Source organism: Tasmannia lanceolata, unplaced genomic scaffold, assembly GCF_043159265.1.
Source record: "Tasmannia lanceolata isolate RefF3 unplaced genomic scaffold, GAP_Taslan_0.1 ptg000013l, whole genome shotgun sequence".
NCBI classification, from domain to species: domain Eukaryota; kingdom Viridiplantae; phylum Streptophyta; class Magnoliopsida; order Canellales; family Winteraceae; genus Tasmannia; species Tasmannia lanceolata.
In genome coordinates, this window is record NW_027518690.1 from 3,078,236 (window position 1) to 3,084,018 (window position 5,783).

General features: G+C 37.1%; 1 long non-coding RNA gene across 1 annotated transcript; it reads left to right on the forward strand.

Moving 5' to 3' along the window:
• The first annotated feature begins 617 nt into the window (after positions 1 to 617).
• On the forward strand, positions 618 to 4,155 carry LOC143889352 (uncharacterized). The gene is made up of 3 exons (XR_013254811.1): positions 618 to 982; positions 2,841 to 2,994; positions 3,803 to 4,155. It is a non-coding gene; the product is annotated as an uncharacterized LOC143889352 (long non-coding RNA).
• Positions 4,156 to 5,783: the final 1,628 nt, after the last annotated feature.

Sequence of the window (5,783 nt, forward strand, 5' to 3'; positions counted from 1 at the left end):
GCCGCGCGGGTCACGTAAATTTTGACCCGCCAAAATGCGGGTCATTTTCTCACCCGACCCGTGGACCCGCACCCGCATCACCTGCGGGTTGACCCGGCCCGACCCACCCGTTTGCCAGGTCTATTCCTTACATCACATTTGTTTGGAAAGAACATTGGATGTGGGTCCCTTGTAAGTTGTAATTGAATAATTTTTAGCCCACTTTCTAGTTTCTTCACATGTAGGTGATGCAGAAATCAACTGCAATCAATTAAAAATCTCTATATAGAACGTGGGCATCTCTGTAATTTTGAGGGCTAGGATCATCCCATGAAGATGAATTATTTTAAGGCACGGGGCCCAATAAATGAATGGTTTGAATCATCCAATAACGCAATATAAGTAACAACCATAGAGAACAAGTAAAACTTTTCATTTAGGAAAAGCCAAAAAATAACCATCTATGCTAGGCAATTTCGCAGAAAGCCATTTTGAAATTGACTTTTGCAGAAGAGAACATCCACATATTTAATAAGACAAAATCTACTACTCTTCTGTGTTCTGTCTAGGCAAGAACAAGACACTCATTCAATTCCTCTACTCTTTAAATAACTAAAATATCTCCGTTTGAACGAGCATCCATTTGAAAAAGGAGAGCAAAGAAACTACCGTCTGATTAAATGATGGGGGTTTTCCTAGGGTTTCAAATATCCAAAAACAGGTCTCCGATTATACCCATTTGTCATTTGGCGACTGATCGATCGTTTGTTTTCTTCTTCTTCTTCTTTTTTTGGGCCAATTTGCTTGATTGCAAATGTTTGTTTATTTGCATCATGGGCTTGAACGTTGCTGTTATGGTTATCACCGGATTCCATCAATTTTCCTCTGTTTGATCAATCAATCGTCGGCTTCCTCCATCGGTGCCTTTCACAACCGTCGATCATGATCCAAAGGAAAGAGAATTGATCTTATCTCTTATCTCTTGAGCTTCTATTTCAAACAGGTAATTCTTTGTTTTATTTCTTCATGTGTGTGGTTTGATATTTCCATGTTTCTTAGAACCTCTGAATGCTTCTATTCTATTGATCTCTTTGGTTTGGATTTTGGTTTTCTGCAAATATTTGACTCACTCTTTTTTTTTTGAAAAAGAAAAAATAGAGTGTTATTTGAGTCTTATTCTAAAAATTGAAAAAAAAAATATCTGTTTGTTTTTTTCAAAAATCTCATTTAAAGCCAGTCATGACTTTGTAGAACATCATGACCTATCACATGAAAGACTTCTCTTCTTGAACTCACTACATACCAAAGATGCCAAATTAATCCAACAAACAAGATTACAAATGCCCCCAAAATTTTCTCCATTGTTTTAAGGTCTAAGCAAAGAAATGGGGCGAGAAGCTCCACTAATTAGAGGTTTAGGATACACATAAGAAGAATGGATTAGGATTGCATGTTATGTAGGAGATTTTTGCTATATGACCCATCCATTGCTGGGTTGAAAAGATGAATGGTTTTGTTCTATAAATGCAACGAGAAACACAAAACACATCAAAATTTATATGGTTTGATATAGTGTCTATGTTCACTATGTACACAAAGATGAGAAGGTTTCCACTGTCTCTATGATTAGAGCTATATGCTTTTCTCTCACCCACCAATAATAGTGAACAAGATGTTTATCTCAATTATATTAATGAGATCATTACTAAATTGCTAGTCCCACTTGTACTTTTACCACCAGTCCTTACCACAGAAAGTACATGTAATTCCTCTTGTCCTTTTCATTGTGTCTTTATCCCTTATCTGTGAAAAAAGAAGCACATCTTCAAGATCTCTACGTACTTTGAGTTAGTTCTAACTCATCTATACCCATTTTGGAAACACCACCATTTCGGAAACCTTGGTAACTTTTATCCAGAAAAAAACCTTCCACTCATCTCTTTCAACGGTAAAAGCGGATTAAAGCTTGGACCTAGCAATGTAGGTTTGAAATTTCTTCTCTTCAAGGTTTTACAATTCATGAGGATAATATGTCTTCATCTAGTACTTTGATGTAGGTCGACTGTAAGTCTTCCAAAGATGTTAATCCACCCCAATATTACCATACTAAGTGGTTCCAGGCGAAAGCAAAGATCCCACATTGGAAAAATCGATCAATCTGATGTGGATGGGCTTATAAGGACTTGAATGCCATCTTGAAAATCCCTTGATCGGTTAAGAGAAGCTACACCAATGATTTCTGTAGTCCTAGTTCTTACACATGGAAGCAAAGACCTTGTTGGTTGAGGCCACAAAGCCAGTCACCGGAAAACTACCGGAGACGACCACACTCTGCCGGAAATATCACCGCCGGTGGTAGGGCCCACAAGTGCTCTATTTATCATAAGTCTTTCCCCTTCGGCCAGACCCTTGGTGGGCATAAGAGATGCCACCTCGGAGGGACCCACCTCGAGTTACCGGGATTTTAACCTGAACTTACCTGCCTTGCCAGAATTTTTGCCAGGATTTCAGATTTCCGGCGATGAGGAGGTGGAGAGCCCTATGCCCTGGCGATTTTAACCTGAACTTGCCTGTCTTATGGTACCCACCCAGATGGGCTCTTTTTAATTGAAGGATAAATATTGATTGTTTTTTCATGGATTATTGTTTCCTTCTTTCTTTCTTTTTTCCCTCTGAGTTATGTACAGAGAATCATTTCTATGTAGAGATAATCATTCATTCTTTGCCAAACTCTCATGCTTGCAATGAATTATTTGTTTATTTATTTTCCAGTTGTTATTACGGACATCGACTCTAACATGCGCCATGCATTACCATGCCTTTAACTTACGCGCCCTTGAAAATTGCTTTTTAAATTTTAGGCACCAAAGACAGGAGGCAAATGAAGACAATGACGATTTCAACCTGCGCCACCCTCGCGATTGTTGTTATGATCGGATTACTGACTGGAGCTATTCTTCCTCAGGTGGCGTCGACGGTTCATTCTCCTCCAATTCCACTATCATTATACAATAAGTATTCTCTTTTGCCACTTTTGAATTCTCTATTTGAAAAACTAGGTGTAGAATATTGCATTATATCTTAAGTTATTTTACAGTATGTGCTATGAGATGCATTAAAAATGCATTTTTGAACTCGGCTGGAAGCGCCTTAATAAGCTTGCGTTCTAGAGATTAAATTTGTCGTACATAGAATGCCAAATTGCTTATTTGCAGGCATGATTGGGGGCTTTTGGGGCTTATATGGCTCTTGCAGTATGAATCCCGAAAAGTGTAAAGGTGGTGCCACTATTCAGTAAGGGTGTGGCAATATCATTTCTCTTATGAGAAGCTCCTCTAACATTAGATTCACGTGAGAACTTGATTGGTTCATTGGACCCACACCACATGAAGACAACAAGATCTGGACCCTTCATCATAGGTCTTCTATAGAAATGTAATTATCACCATCCATTTGTAAGGCCGTGATTAATCACTCTAAATCATTAGTTGGACGCTATTTTCTGGCCGTTTCAACTCCACCATAGGGCCTACCAAATAAAGGTCTGGTGGGCCCAAAACTTTTAAAATGATTAGGAAACTTCAACTAAAGCAGACTCTAGAGATGGGATTTCTTCTTTGATCGATTTTTTCCCTTGAAATACTAAACAGAGATCTAAAGAAAATTAAGATAATACATCAGAATCACTTAAAACACATTTGTATGATATGATTGCAACACATGGTTTTCTTCACTTAAACACATTGCGTTTTAGTATATTTTTTTACAAAAATTATATCGTTTGTCCAAAAAAGTATGACATACGTTTTCTTCATTTGAACAGGATGGAGAAAGGTAAAAATGTTGAGGATAGAGGTACTAATCTCGATAGATTCCTGGACCCAGGGTCGAAACACTATCTAAGAAATGTGTTTATCCTTTTTGGGTTAATATTTGTTGGTGTCCTGATCTGCGCTGCTTTCTCCTTCTGCCTTCGTTGGTGCTTATGTTGGTTTCAGAAACCACAGGCTCAGAGGGCAGTGCATCCGGTAGAAGAGCTACCACTTTAGATTATATTTCGTTTGAAAATTTTCTGCATATGTCTTTTTTCTTAAGAACCCTCTCAGAAACATGTATCCATGTCCAATAAAAAGTTTGTATCAAACTAGCATAGACACTGGTATATTTCCACATGTATGTCCAATTGACCAACTCAGTTCTAAAGCATGGTATGAAAATATGAAATTGCATATGGAAATACTAAAGTTATTAGAGGCTTAAAATCTTTCTATTTAAATATAGAGGAATGATAGATGCAAGGGCCCTCTTTATGCAAGGGCTAAAGAAGGGCCATTGAATAGATCCACATCATTAAGTGCAACCGAATTCAGTTTCCCAACCGACTACGAGGATCCATTCAAGGGACTTTCTCCAGCCCTTGCATAAAGGGAGCCCTTGCATCTATCATTCCTCTTAAATATAAAGTGGAAATATCAATTGTCAGAGAAAAGCATCTGGTTCCAGAATTTCTATTGGCAGTGATGTAAGATACCTTCAGATGGGTCCAGTATATCAAGCAGATGGTGGGGCACTTCCTGCAAACAATAACCATTTGCACACACTAACCAAAATGTGTATGTTGAGTTCGATCTATTTGTGAATAATTGCTGGCAATAGAAAGTAAATAGAAGGCAAGCATCGCTGACTAACTATAGAACATTAATATGTAGACCAAAAAGCTGATTTTACAAACTGAGAAATTGCTTCATAGGAAAATCCATAGTAGACTTTTTTCATTGATAAAAATTTATTCACAAATTTGGTGCCTTTTAAGATTAGACGTCTATAATAAAGGCCTAGGGCCATCAACATATGATGAATTGAATGAATTAGACTTTTTCTTACAACTCTTGCAAAATTGTGAATGTGATTTATGCGTGTGAGGCCTTGAAACCCTGGGTGATACGCCTAGGGTTCCCCTTGTGTGAAGCCTTGGGTTGTGTTAGTGTGATGCCAACATATTTATACTTCTTTTATCCGAGTGATTTCACGTACTTAGATCTATTTTTCTATTGAGCATTTGTTATCCTATTTATTGAGTACTTGTTTATCTTTGCTATAAATCATTTTATTCTTCTTTCTCTCCATAGCTCTACCCATAGCAATCATGTTGGAAAACAAATTCGGAAGGCAAATCGTGAAACAAGAGGAATCATGGGAAAATATAGAGAGTAAATGAGAATCAAGGAAGAGATAGAAAACCATAAACACATGTGAAACACAGAGAAACAAGAGAAATATGTGAGAAATGCACCTCATATATTTTTATTTTATTTTATGTATCTTATTGCCCTACTTCTTATTTTAATTTGTATTTTCATAAGTTTTTATCCATTTTTTGTGTGCCTTGTAGATTTGGAATCTCTTAATTAATTTTTACAAGCTTTTACACATAAATACATATATTTATAATTTTTTCATAATTTCTATTTAAATTAGGGGCATCATATATAATTTATGTATATGTAGACACCCTCATTTTGCTACGCCTTAACCGATAGAATTCCGCAAATAATTTTTTTTTACCATGAGTATCTTGGTTAAGGGGTTGACTGCAGGACCTGGGTTGCAAAATTCACTCAAATGCTATCAAGTCGAAGGTCCTAATAATCTCTCCTTCTTTCTGTGTGTCTCTCAATTACCCTCCCCGGAATATGGATTTGGTATGAGTTGTTATATGGTATAAGCCCCTATAGTCCAGTATTTTCAAAAAAGAAAAGAAAAAAGTACTCTATGGCTGGCACCATACGATGATCCAAACAATC